The sequence below is a fragment of the Papaver somniferum genome, chromosome 7 (genome assembly GCF_003573695.1).
Source record: "Papaver somniferum cultivar HN1 chromosome 7, ASM357369v1, whole genome shotgun sequence".
In the NCBI taxonomy this organism is placed as follows: Eukaryota; Viridiplantae; Streptophyta; class Magnoliopsida; order Ranunculales; family Papaveraceae; genus Papaver; species Papaver somniferum.
Genome location: NC_039364.1, coordinates 161,929,730 through 161,951,121, shown reverse-complemented (window position 1 = coordinate 161,951,121; position 21,392 = coordinate 161,929,730). Strand labels below are relative to the sequence as shown.

The window sequence follows — 21,392 nt, the reverse complement described above, 5'->3', positions numbered from 1 at the left end:
CCAAATTACGACGCTTCCAAGATACCGCTGTGCACGACACCTGGATTACGTCGTAGATTTGATTTACTTTAATATTTAAAAAAAATGTCAGATCTGGCTGACTGACTATTGTCATTCTGATTGGGCTGAAATAGTTCTGACTCAAATTCAAATTACACTAAATTGAAACTCAAATTACATTGAAATACAAATTAAATTACTAAAATTCAAATGACAATTCAATTTCAAATGACAATTAAAATTAAAATTCAAATGACAATTCAAATTCAAATTTCATATAAAACATGATTCATCTGATACAAAATGATAGCTCCATTACATTGAATTGTACTCATGATTTTAGTCCAAACTCAAAAAAAAAAAAAAGGATTCAGCTGCTAATTAATATAAGTCCAGCAGCTTGCTTGAGAGTAGAACTGCAGAAGCACAACCTTTTCCAACATTTTCGTATCCAGCAGCAACAACGATCATACCATCAACCATGACATCAGTGAACCTCAGACCATCTGGAAGAGAATGATGGCATCCATAAAGGTATTGAACTACATTCAGAATACGAGTAGAATGTCAGACCTTATATGCTAGGTTACATGACTAGTCAAACATCATACACACGGAGGTGGTCGAATAATAGACCCATTATCAAGACAACATCAGCAAGAATATTTACATAATGACTTCATTGCTTACATTAACATGGAGACGGACAAATATACCATAGGCAGTGAAAAACCATATGCATGATGAGTATACAAAGACACATACCTCAACAAAACATTGTGATTGAATATCTACAATCCACATTCAGCTAGTTCCTGACATCATCAAGAAGTGAATGAATCTCCATATACATAAAGAAGATAAAAAACAGCAGCAAATAAACAAGTATTGAAACGAGCATTATTACCTGAGCTAGCTGCTAGCAGCTCCATCCGAATATTCATTATCTCCACATTCAAGTATCTTTTGCAGAATTCCATAGTCTAGTTCAAGTATTTGTAGATAGAATCCTGCATTCTGGAAACAGAACATTAAGTTCGCGATTCTCAAAAATACAACTGGCGTTCATACTGGCCATACTTAGAATGATCAAAAATGAGGCAAGAAAAAAAAAGCATAAAGAAAAGGCATGTACAATAGGATTCGACCATGAATGAGTTGAGGAAACAAGGCGAGTACAGTTGTAGGTGGTGGCATTATTCATTATAACAAGCTACAATTGGTTAGTACAGTTGTAGGTGGTGGCATATACCTCTTCCTCCATATTTACCAATACAACAAAAATAAAATGGAGCAAAAATATTGAGTTTATAACCTGAGCCGAGTTATCTAGCGATAAATTATGAAACTTTACGAGCTTGAAACAGTGTAAAGAAAACAGAACTTCATGAATCGGAAGGAACTAACTAAATCCAATAGTTTAAAAATGGAACTACATAGAACACCTTGGAAACTATAGATCGACCTCCTCCAGATCTATAGTTTCTCCTTTCACCCTCAGCTGGTTCAGGAACTCACTGATGCTAACAGACTACCAAAAAACAGACAACCTGGTCAATAGCTTCATGTGAGCATCAGCGTAGTCAGCAAAGAAGGCTTCCTTATCCTAAATATTGATATGTCATCAGCCTTTTTTATGGGCTCTTCCAGATTATGGTTTCACAAATCCATGAATCACAATTATTTCTAAGAAAGATGGTGATGGATACTAGACTACTAGTAGATGACAGAATACAAACCTCTGCACCTTTGTCAGCAAGGGGACGGAAAATAGGATCAGTCAAGAGTCTCTTATCAGTTGGGAATTGGATTAAGCCTTCCTTCTCTCTACTTAGGAGCTCCCTACAAAATAGTCAAATAAAAATATTGAAAACAACATTTGAATCAGTAACCAATTTCTGGCTGAAAACATAGTAACCCTACAAAATCAAATTGACATCTGTCATGCTTTACAAAAATAAACTAAGTAAAGCATCAGTAAGAATCTGACATTGAGAAAGAGATATCACCACTCTCACATGTTTACTCTATTAGATAAAAGAGTAAATTGCTTCATAATAAAGCTGTTAAAATAATAATTTCACAATTCATAACTAAATATAGTAAAACTGGATGATCTCAGTGAAGCTCAAAGGCACGACAAAAATGAGAAGCTGAACAGAGACGCAAATGAAATGACTGACTGACTGGTGAAACAAAAACGGAAAACTACCCAGTCTTTCTATTCGAAATGGTCAAGATTTTAAATTCCAACAGACTATCTTTAGAAAGACAGTCCGAAAATATCAAACCTGTTTCTATAATCACTAAGATAAAACAGTGTGTCTGCGTAATCATAAAGACAAAGAAGAAACATAACAAACATTGTGATTTAGCTCAGCTTAACTATTGTGCTCAAACACTGTGAACGGTTCAATTTAATCTATTAGGAGAAGTTTAGACTGTACAACGATCATTGAAATTGGGATCTTCAACAATGTTACATAACAAAGCAGTCCAGAGTAACATTATTAAATAAAACTAACAAAATCCTTATAAAAGACTGACACTAACATATATACCCACTACTACCTAAATGCATAAGAAAATACCTATCTTCTTCAAGATCTCCAAATCATCTCTAAGCTTCATGCCAAGGGATATAATCCACCCTATTGTCAAAACCAGCACCCTGCAGAATGAGACATGTCAAGTCAATTGCTTAAGTGAGAAAGTTGTCCGATAATGCCACCTTATGTCAATACATATATATATATATATATATATCAATTATCCAAAAGAGAAATAAAAATATAAACTATAAATCTCCAGCAAGATTCTGTAGCTAGTGTGAATCCACAAACCACTAAGATTACCTTTAGGGATGAACAATTGCACAACTATTCGATGCGCATTATATTCACCAAGGATGGCAAAGCGGCAGTTCCCTCTTATGCATGATTCAAACTAGCTAAAGAATTTGCAGAAAGGAAAAGAATGTATGGAAGCCTAGAAACTAGAAAGCTTAGTTGCATGTTGGTTGTCAGCATGGTGGACTAAAGATCGATTAATATCACGAAAGAACTATTAGCAAAACTGATCATAATCAACAGAATTGCACATATTTATTAAAAAATAGAAATATTTTCACCTGCTGAAAAGATAACAAATATGACCAAGCCAATCGGTCACAAGGGTCATGTAATGTTTTCGTCTTTGTTGCAACTTCTTGATGTTGCATCTGCAGTTCATTGAATAAGTGGAGTATTTCATCTACCTGCATACCAATAAAATGAATTCAAATGACCTAAAGTCAAGATACACAACCAAATGGCAAAACACTAGGACAAGGCATCACGTTTATAATAGCTATAACTGCGAAAGAACAAAGATGCAAACGTAAGGAGCGATACGAATGAGTATACCTGATTGAGGATGCCATCACATGTTTGTATACGTTTTTTTTAATGTATTTACATAGTAGCGATACTTATCCTCTGTCAGCTCAAGTGAAAGAGAACATCGAATCATTTAAAGTTGTACTATATCTCCTATTTCAGAAATTCGTAATAATCAACTACTCAGCTATTATGTTTTAGCACTAACCTCTGATTTCATAGAACTAGATCCATCTTTCTCACTCAATTCCAAAAAACCTACTCTCATACACAATCAAAATAAAACCCATTATCAGATCTTCAATAAATCGAAGTCTTAGAAAAATCCCAATAAACGAAAAAAAAATTAGAACGTGATAGTTAGTTGAATCAAGGGGGTCAGAACCCCTAAAATCGACAATCAGATCAAAACCCCAAAATCATTTGTATCACAGGAACATATACCAACATATCTACAAAATAAAATGGAAATAAAAATAAAAAGAATAAGTTAGGGATTAGAAGATTTACCTTGTGAACCATCACTGATGATCGGTCATCTAATAACTCCTACAACAAAAATCAAAAGATTCATGAAACCCTGACAAATAGCAAAGACAGAAATTGGAAGAAAAAAAAAACATTTTCAAACCTAACTTTACCTTCTGGAGTTCAAGAAATTGAAAAAAACGAATCATCCAAAAGAACAATTGATTACAACCCTAACATCAAAGAAAATGGTTGAATATGAAAATAGTTTTGAGGTTTTAGATTCAAGTTTTAAGGTTTTCGGAAAAAACGAAGGGACTCTAGTTATTCCCGTTCTTCAAAACAATCCCACAATAACAGAAACGAAGTTATTCTCACGTTCTTGGTTGAAGCCATGAACGATCTGTAACAAAACTCAGGTAAGAAAAGAGAAAGGAAAATAAGAGAAGAAAAAAAAGAAGTTTTGGTGTGGAGAGGAAATCGAGAGAAGATAAAACCGACAATGAAAGAGAAAATATAACAGACAATTATATCTCCTCGAAAATATCTACCAGCGAAATCTTACTATTCAATGTCGTTGTAGGAGTCAACCAAATTAATACTACAACGACAACTTTGACTTAAGTCAAGTACATGCTGAATGTGTTGTCGTAGAAGTCAACCAAAGTCATACTGCAACGCTGACTTTAGTCAGCAGACTTTTAGTATGTGGTTGTTTCCCGATGTCGTTTCATTATCTCTGATAGTCCTTTTTTCACTAGTGTTCGTGGAACTGTTCAAAGGACATTTAGGGTAGTATAAAAATCAGTATTTTTCCGGATTGGTTATATAAAGTACTAACCCGTACAGAAATGGACCAAAACGTACAACTATTGAGGAGCTTACATCCTAGCCAATTAGGATACTCTTCTCTGCTAGTATCGGAAAAGATACCAAGGATACAATGGCGTTTCAAATCCATATTCATTACTTTTGTTTTTAAAAGTTTGAAAGCGTCTACTCTTCTCGTCGTCAGTTCTGATCCTCCCGTAGTGTCTCATCCACCTTTCGTACAAATCCATCAGATTCTCTTCCAATTATTACCTGGAACTGTTGATTTACCGGAGATACATTCTGCATTCGAGCTGAAGCTCATTGATGTAGCACGATGGATAGCCAATGGCCGAGATAGAGTAGCAACAATACCCTTGAGCTTGTTCATCTCTAAAAAAACACCCTACAAGGAGGGATACAAGTAACAAATACAATAAATTGGAAGTTCAATTGAACCCTACAAGAAATCTTGATAAAAGCAGGATCTAGGTTTGTAATCACCTAATACCATAAACCCAAAACAGAAACACTCAACTCTGACACCCCCTAGATTCGTCTGAGATGTTGCTAATCAAGTACGAGGGAGTTCATTCACGTGGCGGTTGGGGCTGTAGCCCTTGATCTGGCGGTATGTGAACAACCACTAAGTTCGGAGATCGACACGGAAGGTTGCGATTATTGGCTAAAAAATTACCATATGGTGCACAATTAGGAATAAGCTTGGTTCTGTGCGTCATTTCTGGTGGAACCCGGCAGACGGGGGGAAGGCGTGAAGCCCGAGGAGACGAAACTGCCAAGAAAACCCTGTCATTTTGTACAAAATCTATAATACACTTCTGCACGGAATTTTCTATAGCTCAGGGGACAAGATGTATTTGCTGCAGCATCAATCGACTACATAGTTTGGCGCAACAGCTCAAGTCCTCATAACATAGAACTTTAGATAATACTAATAGATTCATAAACTATGACTCAACGCGGCCAAACAACCGTCGTTCCATCTCCTCATAAGATTCCACGTCTGAACCCTCCAACTTTACCTTTTCACGCCAATCTTCCAAGCTCATCCCTTGACTGTTTGACCAAATGGAGAAATACGAATTAGTCCAATTCCACACTACCCGGGATGAAGAGACAAAGCATCAGAAGACACAAGGTTCAAATCCCTAACTGCGGATAACTAAGGAGGTGTCATGCAAACAACCCCGATGAGGTGTTTCACATTTCTTTAAGGTGTTTAATTTATTTTTCTGCATAATATATATGATAATTTAAAGAGATGTTATATAATACTAAAACAAAGCTCCAAATGTTAAAGTTTGCGGGCATCCAACTCAAAATCAATTGGCAATGAGTGGAGTGGTCCTTCCATATTATATTTTAAGTTCATTATGCGGAAACTAGGGATGTGGGACTATTTGTCCTTTCACCAAAAGATCAGATAAGATAAGTAGGATTATTATAGATGAAATGTTCAAAAGGGGATTAGGGTGACTAATAAGTAGGATTATTGAGCCTCACGTGTAAGGCCAGTCACTCGGCCTAACACGTGGACCTACGCACGTGTGGGTCTTGGGTGTGCAGGTGACATCGGTCACGGTCCACCCCACGTACAGGTCATACGAGTGACCAGTCATTCGGTCACGGGTGTACATGTGCCCACTCGGGTCACTACGATTACTAATTCGGCCTACACCCCGCGTATGGGACCTAGCTCTGATACCATGTTAAAGTCTACGGGCATCCAACTCAAAACCAATTGGCCATGTGTGGAGAGGTCCTATTAGATTATAAACCGCAGGATCTTAAATAACCCAACCATGTGGGACTAATAATCTCAACACGCCCCCTCACGTGTAGCCTCGGCGGGTCTTACAAACACGTGGACAGCAATTAAATCGGATGACGCGGAGTAAGGCGCGGTCAAAGACTCGTCGCAAATATAGCCTGCTCTGATACCATGTTAAAATCTGTGGGCATCCAACTCAAAACCAATTGGCAATGAGTGAAGTGGCCCTTCCATATTATATTTTAAGTTCATTATGCGGAAACTAGGGATGTGGGACTATTTGTCCTTTCACCAAAAGATCAGATAAGATAAGTAGGATTATTATAGATGAAATGTTCAAAAGGGGATTAGGGTGACTAGACCTAACATACTTTGCCTTTTAAGAATTGGTCCATATGTGATTAACCACCAGACAAATATATTGAGCCTATAAACATACTACAATTTGTGGGGATTCTTACTCCCCAACCCCCAAATGCTTATCTTAGCAAATTGAGCTCCTACTGGATGGCTTGTGCTTGTTGACAGAATCAAATAACACGTTCACATGCAGATTGATGAATTTGATAAAGCTTCCTCAATTACCTCTGAACTTCGAGACTGGGGAGATTGCAACCCAGCCAATTAGCTTTAAACTCTTCGTTGGTAGTATCAGCAAAGATCCAAGGCTACGTTGTTTCATTACATGCTTTTTAAAAGTTTGAAATCGTCTATTCTTCTCGTCGATGTCAGTTCTGATTTTCCCATATCGTCTCATCCACCTTTCTGGAAATCCATCAGATTCTCTTCGGATTCCAAGTCCTTGTCTGTCACTTGAATTCTTCCGGGAAAACAACAGCTTGGCAGTGAGATACTTTGTCAACAGAAGAAAAAACAAACTCTCAGAGAAATAACTAATAAGCGGAGTAGTACTAGGGTTAGTCGTGGGAGAGTATGAGAGATTTTAATGTATTTAAGTCCCTAAAATGGGAGTGTGAGAGAGTCTAGAAAGTTTGGAAGAGTTTAAGGTTTTCACTCTAGGGAGTTTGAACGAATCTAGAGATTTTTGAGGAGTTTATTAGACGGAGTTTCGGAAAGTTCAAATCAAAAAAGAAAAAAATTAGCTGGAAATAATGATCTAAAGTTATTGTGTTATCTAAAATCTTTGAAATTCCCCGATTATACTTCTTACTCTTAGAGCAACTGCAATGGTGCGATCAAAACCAAAGACCAAAGACGGAAAAAAACGATCAAATTTGAATTTAGTCTGTGGTGTTACACTAGGATGGAAGAGTAAATTTGGTCAGGATCACATATAATGTTCGCTTGGTGATCAGGATCACATATAATGTCCGCCCCATTTTTAGGATCACATATAATGTCCGCCCCATCATTAGCGGATCACATATAATGTCCGCCCCATCACAGGATCACTTTATACGTTCGCCCCATCACAGGATCACTTTATACGTTCGCCCATCACAGGATCACTTTATACGTTCGTTCGATTATATTTGATTTTGTTCTTGGTTGCAGACCAAATATAGTTTAGAATTTGATTTTGGTCAAACTTTTACTCGATAGTCTGTCCCGCTGTGTCTCGTTTTTTGACCAAGTATATAGTTTTACTCGCCCACTGTGGTTGCTCTCAGTGAACTAGACTGACAGTGAGACCTTTGACTAACTTTTTTATAGTACAAATGATGGGGATTATACATACGAAAATCAGCATGCCACATAGATGTCGACCCGCCTTCGAGTACATGATAACTGCTTAAATTCCTCGAAAAGAAAAAATAAAATAAAAAATTATTAGTTCCCCCATCAACTATTGAACTTCACTACATAAGAAATTACTCATGGACATACCATGAAACCATTTAAGCTTTGAGCTACCTTTCATAAACTGTTCACAAGTACCAAGTTTACCATGTGGTATGGCACTAGTCTAATAGAGTTGCACATCCAGCCAACACTCAACATCACCGTCATACGGCTACTCTTTTTTACAAACCACATACTGTATACACCCATCATCAAAAATGTAGAATATGACAGAACTGAATACACTCATAAATTTAATCACCATTATGATGATAACAATGATGTCAACTCATAAAACCTACATGGGAGGTGTGATTAATTAGTTACTAGTTGTTATCAAAGTAAGGTAGTAAGGTGGACAAATGTGGTAAAGGTTTTATGCTCCAAGTGACAAATTACCCATACTCCTTTGATGTGTCAGTTAAAGGAACATGGTACATATACACACCCAGACAGAATATAGAGCTATTCATAACTCATGGCATTTCCAGTGAATCAAGCTTGCAGCAACTAACAGTCAGAAATTCATAGAAAATATTAGAACACAAAATGTAGGACTTGCGAATCAAGCTCAAAGGATACTTTTTATCATGCATTGAAAGTAATGGAAAGTGGATTCAAGGATCCCTTGCTTTGAGATATATTCCCTCCGTTCTTTTTTAATTGGCCAGTTTCTATAAATAAAAGTTTCAAAAAAATAGGCCAGTTTCTTAATTGGGAAAGTCAAATATTATTTTATTTTTTGGGACCATTTTTCTCTTAACTTCTTTTGATGACAAGTGTCATGTGGACTACTTCACTTTACTTCTTTTGCTAACAAGTGTCGTGGGGACCATTTCACTTCACTTCTTTTATTGACAAGTGTCATGAGGACCACTTTCAATGATTAGTTCTCTTAATTTCCTTAAATTTCGCTAAAAACAAAACTGGCCTATTAAAAAAGAACGGAGGGAGTAAAAGCTAATGTTAGTTAGTGATCTTCGATGTGGGAGATTAAAACACAGATAGGGATTGCTTACTGATCTCAGTTAGAATCTGCTATATTTGTTTAAATAAAGAACAAAAATAATGATGATGAAACTGTACCTATCTTTATGCCTTCAAGTACTTTCTCTCTAACCAAACTCTCTCCCAAACTCTCTACTCTTCTTAGAAGAACTAAAAATACACATGAAACTCCCTAGAAATCCATAGAAATCTAGGTTTTCCCAATAAACAGGGATTTTAAGGTTCTTTCTCAAAGTCCCCTACGACTAATAAGGATTTTCTAGACTTTGAGAAACTCTTCCACGACTAATGGAAATTTTGAAAAACTCCCTTGAAACACATTCAAAACACTCAAACTCTCCCACGACTAAGCGGCAAATCTAGCTGAAAATGCCAATTTGAGCAGCAAAACAAGTTAATACCCAAGACCCGATTTTCATTATTACCTCGAGTTGTTGATTTAGCAGAGATACACTCTGCACCTGAACTGAAGCTCATTGATGTAGCACGATTGAATATCCTTGAGCTTGTTCATCTCTAAAAAAAATCCCTAAAAGGATCAAAAGTAACAAATACAATAAATTAGAATTTCAATCAAACATGGATATAACAACTATTAGTATTTAGTAATCCCGAAAAGGTGATTAACAATTAATTAGAAATCTTCGTAAAAGAGGAAGAAGTGATCACAAAACAAAAGAAGAGAAGAGAGGATAAAAGGATGATAGCCAGATAGAAATCATCAAAACTAATGGCGGTAGATGGACATTCAAATAACATCGTGAAGACGAACTAAATCAGAAACGTAAAATCAATACCTTAAAAAACCAAAATAGAAAGTCACACCGCTAGGTTCGTCTGAGATGTTCGAGGTTCTAATTTTTCCTGGCTAACACTATGTTTGTTTACTCCTGACTCATCTGAGTCGTCTGGATCTGAGTCATCTGGATCTGAGTGAAATCACCTGACTCATCTGGATCTGACTCAATATGTTTGTTTTGAGTCAGATCTGACTCATCTGACTCAAAAAACGTGAGTCAGTGGTTTGGTCCCGTGAGTCAGGGGTATTTTGTTACCTGACTCAAATGGGTCCGAGTCAGGGGTTATGTCTGAGTCATAAGTCGAGTCAGATCTGACTCAAAATGCAAAACAAACGGTCTGACTGCTGACTCGGCCCGAGTCATAGGTTGACTCAGATTCAGACGCCGAGTCAGCTGCAAACAAACAAGATGTAAGTACGAGGAGCTTCATTCTAGGGTTTTTCTATTTACTAGAGCAACAGTCAAAATTAGAATGCGCATCTGGATGCGCATTTTTTTTTCCTGACTGAACCGACTCCTTACATGACTCGTTACATTTGACTCAAATAGCTCTGAGTCGGTTGTATGAGCTGAATCATGTCTCCAATCAAATATTAAAGACGACCGGACACCTGATTTAGGTCGAGTCAGATGTCAGAATCATGAATCAGCCCAAACATGGACTGTATCGAGAATAACACATATGGGCTACCAAGGGACACTCAGGAATTACAACCGCGGGGCTTATCTGTAGAGATACAGAGGCGAGAGATGTGATGACTTTACCCAGCAGTTACTAGGAATTACAACTGCTATAATAGTTGAAACTTGGGCCATGCTAATCGCATCCAGAACCGCGACGGAAAGATAATGACCAGAAATTCTTTTCGAGGGTGATTCAGAAAATCTCTCGTGTTTCATACACTCTCCAGCTGCACCATCTTGGTATATCTCTGGAATGGTCGCTGAAATAAAGTAGGATTGCGTAACATACCACATTGCACTATCCAACATAACTACTAGGTAGGAAACGTGATAGCATACGGCTAACGAATAGTGCATTGGATACAAACCTAATCCGGGACCAGGAAATTCCAGAATTTTTTAATCAAATTTTTTCAAATGACTTTATGGGCATTAATAAATTTCATCCTTAAAAGAAAAGGCAATCTTACCTTTTTATTATTTAGTTTTTTTAATCTTTTATATTTTTTTTCAATATTTTTTTCTAGTTAAAAACAAATAGTTATTTTTTATTTCGTCATATTTCTTTTCTTTTCTGACTTCAATACCTTTTCAACTTTTCTATACTTCATTTTGAAAGGAATATCGGTGGGGTGTTTTAACACCCTATCTATTTCCCTTTATCTAAGATTCGGCCTTGCAACTTGTTTGTTTGGGTCTGCGTCGCGATCTGAATCTAACTCGAATATCATATCATTTCTAATTTTTGGATGTCTGATTCGAGGTCTGACTTAGCTCATAATCTGACTCGGAGTTATTTGAATCATATGTAATGAGTCAGATCCAGATGTAGTGAGTCGGTACAATAAAAATAAAAAACAATTGATAAAAAAGGGTAAATTAGAAATGCTCATCCAGATCCAAGTCAACGATGTTAAGAAAACAAACACTTCCTAGTTATTGTTACGTGTAATGAAGCTCCTCGTACTTGTCTAGGAAAATTAGAACCTCGAACATCTTAGACAAACATAACGGTGTGATCAGGTTGAATCTTTCTGTTTTGGTTTTTGTATTGAATTTTTCGTCTTCACGAAGTTAATTGAATATGATGCTTAAACACCATTATCTGTAATGAGTCATATCCAGATTTAATGAGTCGGTACAGTCAGAAAAAAAAATAATAGATAAAAAAGGGTAAATCAGAAATGCTCATCCTGATACCGATTCAACCATGTCAAAAAAAAATACGTCTTAGTTCTTGTCACGTGTATTCCAAATTTGATTGATGCTCTAGTAAATAGAAAAACTCTAGAATGAAGCTCCTCGTACTTTTCCAGGAAAATTAGAACCTCGAACATCTCAGACAAACCTAACGGTGTGATCAGGTTGAATCTTTCTATTTTGGTTTTTGAAGGTATATATTGAATTTTTCGTCTTCACGGAGTTATTTGAATGTGATGCGTAAACATCATCATATGTAATGAGTCATATCCAGATGTAATGAGTGGATACAGTCATAAAAAACAAGCAATAGATAAAAAAGGGTAAATCAGAAATGCTCATCCTGATACTGAGTCAACTATGTTAAAAAAACAAACACGTCTTAGTTCTTGTCACGTGTAATCCAAATATGATTTATGCTTCAGTTAATAGAAAAACCCTAGAATGAAGCTCCTCGTACTTTTCCAGGAAAATTAGAACCTCGAACATCTCAGATGAACCTAACGATGTGATCAGGTTGAATATTTCTATTTTAGTTTTTTAAGGTATATATTGAATTTTTTGTCTTCACTAAGTTAATTGAATATGATGCTTAAAAACCATCTAACTAACGATATTAGTTTTGATGACTTCTATCTGGCTATCATTTTTTTTATGTAGTTATTATTATTTTAAATTTCAATCAGTAATAGCTTACTTTTCTTTTAATAAAGATTTCTATGTAATTGTTAATTACCTTTTCTTAATGATTATTAATTGTATATATTTGTTGATTGAAATTCTAATTTATTGTATTTGTTATCTTTGATCCTTGTACTTTTTTTTCAGAGAGATGAACTAGCTCATACGTATTGTTGTTACAGTGACTGACACAATGAAAGACGACCTTTCCAATAAAATTGTTTGATTTGAACCAAGTAAATGTTAGTACGCTGACGGGCACAATGGAACAATACTTCAAAATTGATATCGATGGAATCAAGGAAGATTTCGATCAAAGATCAATGCAGAAGATAACAACATATTTAAAAGATGAAAATTTGATACGGGGCATTGAATACGATATAGTGCATTGGGCAATAAACTATAAGATGAAGGAGTTCAAGTGGCAGCGACATGTGCATTTATACTACAATGTAGGCTATGGAATTTCTGTGTGATTTTTATGTGATCATAGGTTCGTGTCGTAAGCGCAACAAATTACTTGACATATCTCCTACTAACGCTAATAAGTAGTATAATGGTAGGAAGGAACGTTTCTACGAGAAGCTGGAATTGTTATTTGTTTTCAACTTTTTTAAGTACCCACAAATGAGATAAAAACTCCTCCTTTGTATAAAAGCCAATTTCAATAGATATGTGGATGAGTTCAGCATTAGAAAGGTTTTCATTTTGTATTCATTTTGTATTTTTCTAAAAACATAATCCCTCGGTCTCATTTTAGTGGCATAAATATGGTTCTATACATACATTAAGGAAACGATATGTGATAAAACAATTTCCATATATACCAAAAAAAAAAGAAAATTAATTAGTATAGTCTAACAAATTTAATTTCCCTAGTTTTTAATAATAGAGTATCCTTTAAACTTAAACAGTGAAGTTGCTTACAAGTATATAAATCTGTAATAGGGAAAAAATTATGTCTATCCCCAAAAGACATTTTTATATATTACAAATCCACCAATAAAATTGTATATATGAAAAATCCAAAATTGATTAAGATAAAATCTGATCTTTAATTGATAAAATCAATTAGTTAGTAAAAAACATGAAAAAGACTGATCTATAAAAGCTCTCTAAAATAACTCCAATAAAAACTCTGTTTGTTGTAGTATAAAGGTGAAAATGGTAGAGAAAAGGGCAGAGTTTCTTATTGATCAGTAGTCAGGTTACATGGATACAATAACACATATATACATGGAAAGAAAAAGCCTAGGTATCCAGTTGGTCCGTAGGCCCTACAACACTCCCCCTTGTGCGGTGTCCAATAGAACTTCATATGCAATGCTTCACATATAGTACTTCGAATGTAGTTCTTCAAATCTCGTCCTCTCCATGATGACTTGTGCCGAACTCAATTTTCTCATTAAAACTTTGACAAGGAAAAACTCCAGTTGGACAAAATATTGGTATAACTCTTCACATGTTTTCTCGTACTTTACATGTAGTTCATCACATGCAATACGATCTTCAAATACCGACGAGTCTAAGTTATTTGCCTCATTAAAACTTCGTCAGGAAAACCCAGAGGGACAAAACCTGAACTAAAGAAAAAGAGTACAATATTAAGTAAACTTAGAACATAGTAGGATACGTATACGTTGCCTCATTAAAACCTTGGCAGCTCCCATCCGGCAAGCTAAAGCGACCTCTACAAAGAATAGAAGTCTGAGTGAACAAGGAAAACCCAGTGGGATAAAACCTTGACGAAGGGAAAAGAGTACTATGTGACAAATGAAAGTAAAGGTGGCATGTTTCAGATGATCACTTTGCTCCGTTGAAGTTGACTAGTTGCTTCTCAACTCTTAAGGCAGAAAATCCTCGTGGGAAAGACAATAGTGTTAGCTGGGAAATTACGTTCTTGGTGTTTGTTGTTGTCTCACTAAAAACCTTGCCGAGTAACAAAACTCTATGCGAAAAAGCAACCTCGATGAAGGAAAATAGTTCAACATGCCATTAGATGCTCCCATGATGTCTGACAATTTGCATTAGTCCAATGCAGTCAAAAGGAGTTTATCACACTTTACTTTGGTGACTTGAATGTTTATGAGACCATGTTGTTGATTCTGGAAGCTACATTGCTTAACATACTATCACTTTTCATTTCTTTGATTCAGATATTTTCATTTCTTTGATTCACTTTTCACTTTTCATTGCTTAACATACTATCACTTTTCACTTTTCATATCGATGGAATCAAGGAAGATTTCGATCAAAGATCAATGCAGAAGATAACAACATATTTAAAAGATGAAAATTTGATACGGGGCATTGAATACGATATAGTGCATTGGGCAATAAACTATAAGATGAAGGAGTTCAAGTGGCAGCGACATGTGCATTTATACTACAATGTAGGCTATGGAATTTCTGTGTGATTTTTATGTGATCATAGGTTCGTGTCGTAAGCGCAACAAATTACTTGACATATCTCCTACTAACGCTAATAAGTAGTATAATGGTAGGAAGGAACGTTTCTACGAGAAGCTGGAATTGTTATTTGTTTTCAACTTTTTTAAGTACCCACAAATGAGATAAAAACTCCTCCTTTGTATAAAAGCCAATTTCAATAGATATGTGGATGAGTTCAGCATTAGAAAGGTTTTCATTTTGTATTCATTTTGTATTTTTCTAAAAACATAATCCCTCGGTCTCATTTTAGTGGCATAAATATGGTTCTATACATACATTAAGGAAACGATATGTGATAAAACAATTTCCATATATACCAAAAAAAAAAGAAAATTAATTAGTATAGTCTAACAAATTTAATTTCCCTAGTTTTTAATAATAGAGTATCCTTTAAACTTAAACAGTGAAGTTGCTTACAAGTATATAAATCTGTAATAGGGAAAAAATTATGTCTATCCCCAAAAGACATTTTTATATATTACAAATCCACCAATAAAATTGTATATATGAAAAATCCAAAATTGATTAAGATAAAATCTGATCTTTAATTGATAAAATCAATTAGTTAGTAAAAAACATGAAAAAGACTGATCTATAAAAGCTCTCTAAAATAACTCCAATAAAAACTCTGTTTGTTGTAGTATAAAGGTGAAAATGGTAGAGAAAAGGGCAGAGTTTCTTATTGATCAGTAGTCAGGTTACATGGATACAATAACACATATATACATGGAAAGAAAAAGCCTAGGTATCCAGTTGGTCCGTAGGCCCTACAACACTCCCCCTTGTGCGGTGTCCAATAGAACTTCATATGCAATGCTTCACATATAGTACTTCGAATGTAGTTCTTCAAATCTCGTCCTCTCCATGATGACTTGTGCCGAACTCAATTTCCTCATTAAAACTTTGACAAGGAAAAACTCCAGTTGGAAAAAATATTGGTATAACTCTTCACATGTTTTCTCGTACTTTACATGTAGTTCATCACATGCAATACGATCTTCAAATACCGACGAGTCTAAGTTATTTGCCTCATTAAAACTTCGTCAGGAAAACCCAGAGGGACAAAACCTGAACTAAAGAAAAAGAGTACAATATTAAGTAAACTTAGAACATAGTAGGATACGTATACGTTGCCTCATTAAAACCTTGGCAGCTCCCATCCGGCAAGCTAAAGCGACCTCTACAAAGAATAGAAGTCTGGGTGAACAAGGAAAACCCAGTGGGATAAAACCTTGACGAAGGGAAAAGAGTACTATGTGACAAATGAAAGTAAAGGTGGCATGTTTCAGATGATCACTTTGCTCCGTTGAAGTTGACTAGTTGCTTCTCAACTCTTAAGGCAGAAAATCCTCGTGGGAAAGACAATAGTGTTAGCTGGGAAATTACGTTCTTGGTGTTTGTTGTTGTCTCACTAAAAACCTTGCCGAGTAACAAAACTCTATGCGAAAAAGCAACCTCGATGAAGGAAAATAGTTCAACATGCCATTAGATGCTCCCATGATGTCTGACAATTTGCATTAGTCCAATGCAGTCAAAAGGAGTTTATCACACTTTACTTTGGTGACTTGAATGTTTATGAGACCATGTTGTTGATTCTGGAAGCTACATTGCTTAACATACTATCACTTTTCATTTCTTTGATTCAGATATTTTCAGTAATATCAACGCGATCTTTATATCTTCAACGTTCAACATACTTGATGTTTTTAGTGTTGTCTCGCTAAAAAACTTGTCGAGTAACAAAACCCTTTGGGAAAAACTATTCTTGATCGAAGGGAAAAAGAGTACAACACAGCTTCAATATCGAAGTAAAATATGTCGACATCATATCATTGGATGCTCCCCCTGATGTCGGCATCTCCTATTGATTACTTTCAGAGTTGTTTTAGACAGTTCCTTTAGTCATGTACTTTTCGAACTGAATATCGGTAATGACTTAGAAATTAGTCTACCATATCTCCCCCTGATTACTTTCATTGGAGAAGAGATTATTGTTCTTTCATAATCAACAAACTTTGGATTTCACTTTCATTAGCATTCCTTTTTATTTATTTGTAGGGATAAAACAAACTTATGTCAATGGTTACTTTTAAGTACATTATTACATTCATTATACCATTTGACGTTGCGTTGGCGCTGAGCTATGTTTCGCTAACAAGTTCACTAAGGATGAAACGTTTGGTCGAGTACATTATGCTAAGTACAATAATGCGTCTATTATACTTATATAAGGAAATTTCATCTCCCGTCACAACTTCGTCATCTTCCTTTAGACGAATTGGTCATTTATGTACATTTGAAAATCGCTTAATCATGGGAGTGCTAGCAGGATGCATGTCCTTGTTAAATTTCCTGAAAATGGACATACGAAAACTGGTGGAATAATATACCACAAGCTCGGTCTTCTAGTTCATAACATAGATAAGATATGTTAGAGCATTGCTCGGTCGAACTCGCATGCGTTGTTATCTCAAGCATGTTTGTCAATGTTAGTGATCAAAACTATAAGTCTTGATTTCTAGCCTATATAGCTAAATGTCTCGGACTAGGATAGAAAGTGTAGTTGAGCTCAAGACTCCATGTCAATCATCATTCAAGACGAAGGACTACTCAAGGAACTGGTGGATCTTCATCGACTAAAAGGTATGTGGAGACTTGAACTTATCTGTCACTCAAAAGTCTATCTACTTTATCTCTTATTCTTGAGACAAAAGTCGTTTTGATATATAGACTTTCATTATACACATTTGCTATTTCGAGACGAGTGTAGCTCGCCTATCTATTTCTCAAAATATGTGTTGGTGAGCTTTCGCTTTAGCCAAATTCATCTTTACCTAGTGATGAATGTCATGTTATGTTTCAATCACTTTGGAAATTGCTCTGAAGAAAAATGGTTTGTGAATAACAGATATATAACGTCCTCTGAGAATGTTCCAATGATTCAAATGAGAGTTAAGATTACATAACCATTGGTAGGATATAAGCATTGTTGTGGAAACGCATATATGTATAAGTCCTTATTCCTTGAACCAAAGTTTGCGAACTTTGTTGATCAAGAGAAACGGAATATGGCGTGAGCCAAGTCCGCGAACTGGCGGAAGTTCTCGACCCGAGAATTTCTGCTGGAGTTTGTGAACTCCTTCCGTGAGCTTAAGTCCGCGAACCTAGTCCGCGAACTTGAGCAGGTTATATCTAAAATCGGTTGTTCTTGAAATCATGTTTAGATAAACTAAGGAATGCTTTTGCAAACCGTGGCTATAAATTTCATGAACTGATTCGAGTGAATCAAACCGTTTTTGCTTCGATTGTGTCTTGTGTAGTTACATAAGATCTAAACAATTGAACAACTCTCTAACTAGTTCATTTGAACTAGTTATGGTGAAGAAGAATATGTTGGATATGAAAGTAATCATATGGCTAACCATTTGGTTAATGTTTGGGAACGGCTACATAAGCCCAAAATTGGACATTTCATTTGTGTGTAACAAGCTAAGTTTTCGATCCAACGGTTGAGAAATATTAGCTTGAATCTAATCAGGTTTTCATCTAACGGTGAATATTGAATGCTTTGTTACCAAGCTAACATTGATTGCAAAGCCTGATTTGAAAGACTATATAAAGGAGAACTCTAGAAACTGGGAAACCTAATCCTCACACCTTATGTGTGATACTAGTTGCATAGCTAGAGTCGATTCTCCTTTAACCTTTGGTTTCTTCTTCTAAAACCATGTTAACGACTTAAAGACTTCATTGGGATTGTGAAGCCAGACCGATACTACTTTTCTTGTAGTTGTGTGATCTGATCTTGCATCTTCTATCGTTACGAGTACAATTGTAATAATTGGCTCGAGATTTATATCTCTGATAAGCTAGATAGAAAAGTAATCACAAACACTTCGTCTCATCGTTTGTGATTCCACAATATCTTTTTCGCTGTGTCGATTAGGATTATTGTGAGGTGATTGATAATACTAAGCTGTTCTTTGGGAATATAAGTCCGGTTTATCAATTGGTTCCTGTTCACCTTGATTTATCAAAAGACGGAACAAAACTCGTAGGTATATTCGTGGGAGACGAATTTATCTATTACCGTAGACTTTTCTGTGTGATACAGATTTGTTTATTAAAGTCTTCGACTTTGGGTCGTAGCAACTCTTATTTGTGGGTGAGATCATCTAAGGGAATCAAGTATCTAGCATCCTGCTGGGATCAGAGACGTAGGAGCATAACTGTACCTTAGATAAGTGTGAGATTGATTGGGGTTCAACTACAGTCCAGACCGAAATTAGTTTGGAGTAGGCTAGTGTTTGTAGCGGCTTAATACAATGTGTGTTCAACCTAGACTAGGTCCCGGGGTTTTTCTGCATTTGCGGTTTCCTCGTTAACAAAATTCTGGTGTCTGTGTTATTTCTTTTCTGCATTATATTCTGTTATATTATTGAAATATCACAGGTTGTGCATTGTTCAATCAATTAGAATATCCAACCTTTTGGTTGTTGATTTAAATTGATTGACACTTGTATATTGGTCTTTGGTACCATCCAAGTTATCTCTCTAGTATTTGATAAAGGCTCGCAGATTTCTATTTGCTTGAGTATATATCAAATCGAGAGATTGAGATATAAACTCTTTGATATACTTTTTATCTAGATTGAGTCCGACTGTGTAGTTGATTCTCTAGAAAGTATATTGGAGTTTGTCCATACAGATTGCTAAGCGAAATATTGGGTGTGGTTGTTGTACCCTCACTTTTTCAATTGGTATCAGAGCAGGCAAACACGTTTAACACCTTACAAGTCTGTGTTTGTAGTGATCTGACTCTATGGACAGAGGTGGTATGTCAATTAACATACCACCAGTATTCGATGGCTCTAATTACTTATGGTGGAAATTTTTTATGCGAGCTTTTCTTCAAGCACGTGATTTTCAATCATGGGCATATGTTAATAATGGCTATAATGCTCCTGTCGTGGCAGTTGGAGATGTAAACGTTCCCAAGCCTATTGGTCAATACACCCCTAGGGGTGTAAATAATACCCGAAAATACTCGGCTTGCCTGTATCCGCCCGAGCCCGCCTTTACCCGAAGTAGCCCAAAGTCTGTTATGGCCCGTCATGGACCACCCGGCCTGGCCTGGATTAATTTATTGGGCGGTATCGGCTTTGCGATTAATTATGATGCCCGGCCTGATACCCGGCCTGAAAGCCTTTTATGTGCCATTAATCATTTAATATCCTCTTAAAAGACTTAAAGTTACAATTTTATAATTGTCAATTTTGTGTCAAGAAAAACAAAATATATAATTGCTTTTTTACTTATAATTAACCTTTTCAAAACATTAATGGTAATATATTTTCTTATTAGAAAGTTTATTGTACTCTAATTAATTATTTATTATAGGCTAAAATTAAATATTTGTCAGTGTAATTTAAATATAAAATAATACTATCACTTATGATATGCGATGTTGGAAAGGAAAGGATATTGTATTTAATACCGTTCATTTGAAAATTTAAACTTAAAAAAAAAAAATCAAAATAGTGGCCTGTCCGGCCCGATCTGGCCTGCCCGTATAAAAAGCGGGCTTTGGGCGGTCTTTGGGTAGCAAATTATCTACTTGTGCCCGGCCTGAATTTGTTTACGGGCTCACAAATACTAAGCCTGGCCTGCCCGGCCTGTCTTAGTTTTTGGGTCGGGCGGCCCGGCCTGCCCGAATTTACACCCCTATACACCCCTGCTGAGATAAATGCTGCAATGCAAAATTCTGACGGTTTGAATGCCATTATACATGTCATTACCCCAAATCTTCAGCACCATGTGTCAAACTGCACTAAGTCGCAAGAAGCTTGGGATATCTTAGAAACCGTTTTTGAAGGTAATGCCAGTGAAAAGGAAGCTAGGCTTAAAAACCTTAATTCCTATTGGGAAAACCTTCGTATGGCAGATAAAGAAACATTTGATGAGTTTAATCACAAAGTGTTTGAAATTGTTAATGCATCCTTTGCATTGGGTAAGACTATTCCTGAAAAGGACATTGTGATGAAAATTCTCAGATCGCTGCCATCCATATACGATTCTAAGAAGCATGCCATCATTGAGGGAAATAACCTTGATAATCTCTCCAGAAATACGCTGGTTGGGAATCTTAAGATCTTTGATCACGAACATTCATCCAAAACTAAGGATGTTGCGTTCAAAGCACACAAGGACACTAAATTACTTGATAACAGCAAAAAAGTGTATATCTTTGAAGATCATCAATCTGAGACAGATTCATCAGATGAAGATCTTGACAAGTCAGTCTCAATGATCACA

At 36.0% G+C, this 21,392-nt stretch overlaps 1 long non-coding RNA gene across 4 annotated transcripts; it reads right to left on the bottom strand.

Annotated features, from left to right (window-relative positions):
• Nucleotides 1-253: 253 nt before the first annotated feature.
• LOC113298938 lies at nucleotides 254-4,338 on the bottom strand. 4 transcript variants are annotated; one of them, XR_003334488.1, is made up of 10 exons: nucleotides 4,019-4,338; nucleotides 3,888-3,926; nucleotides 3,586-3,635; nucleotides 3,405-3,476; nucleotides 3,131-3,256; nucleotides 2,592-2,671; nucleotides 1,740-1,842; nucleotides 908-1,017; nucleotides 766-815; nucleotides 254-542 (listed from the first exon to the last, which is right to left on the bottom strand). It is a non-coding gene; the product is annotated as an uncharacterized LOC113298938 (long non-coding RNA). The 4 variants fall into 4 exon arrangements; XR_003334490.1 differs by having other exon boundaries at nucleotides 908-1,010; XR_003334489.1 differs by lacking the exon at nucleotides 3,405-3,476.
• Between the last annotated feature and the right edge of the window lie 17,054 nt (nucleotides 4,339-21,392).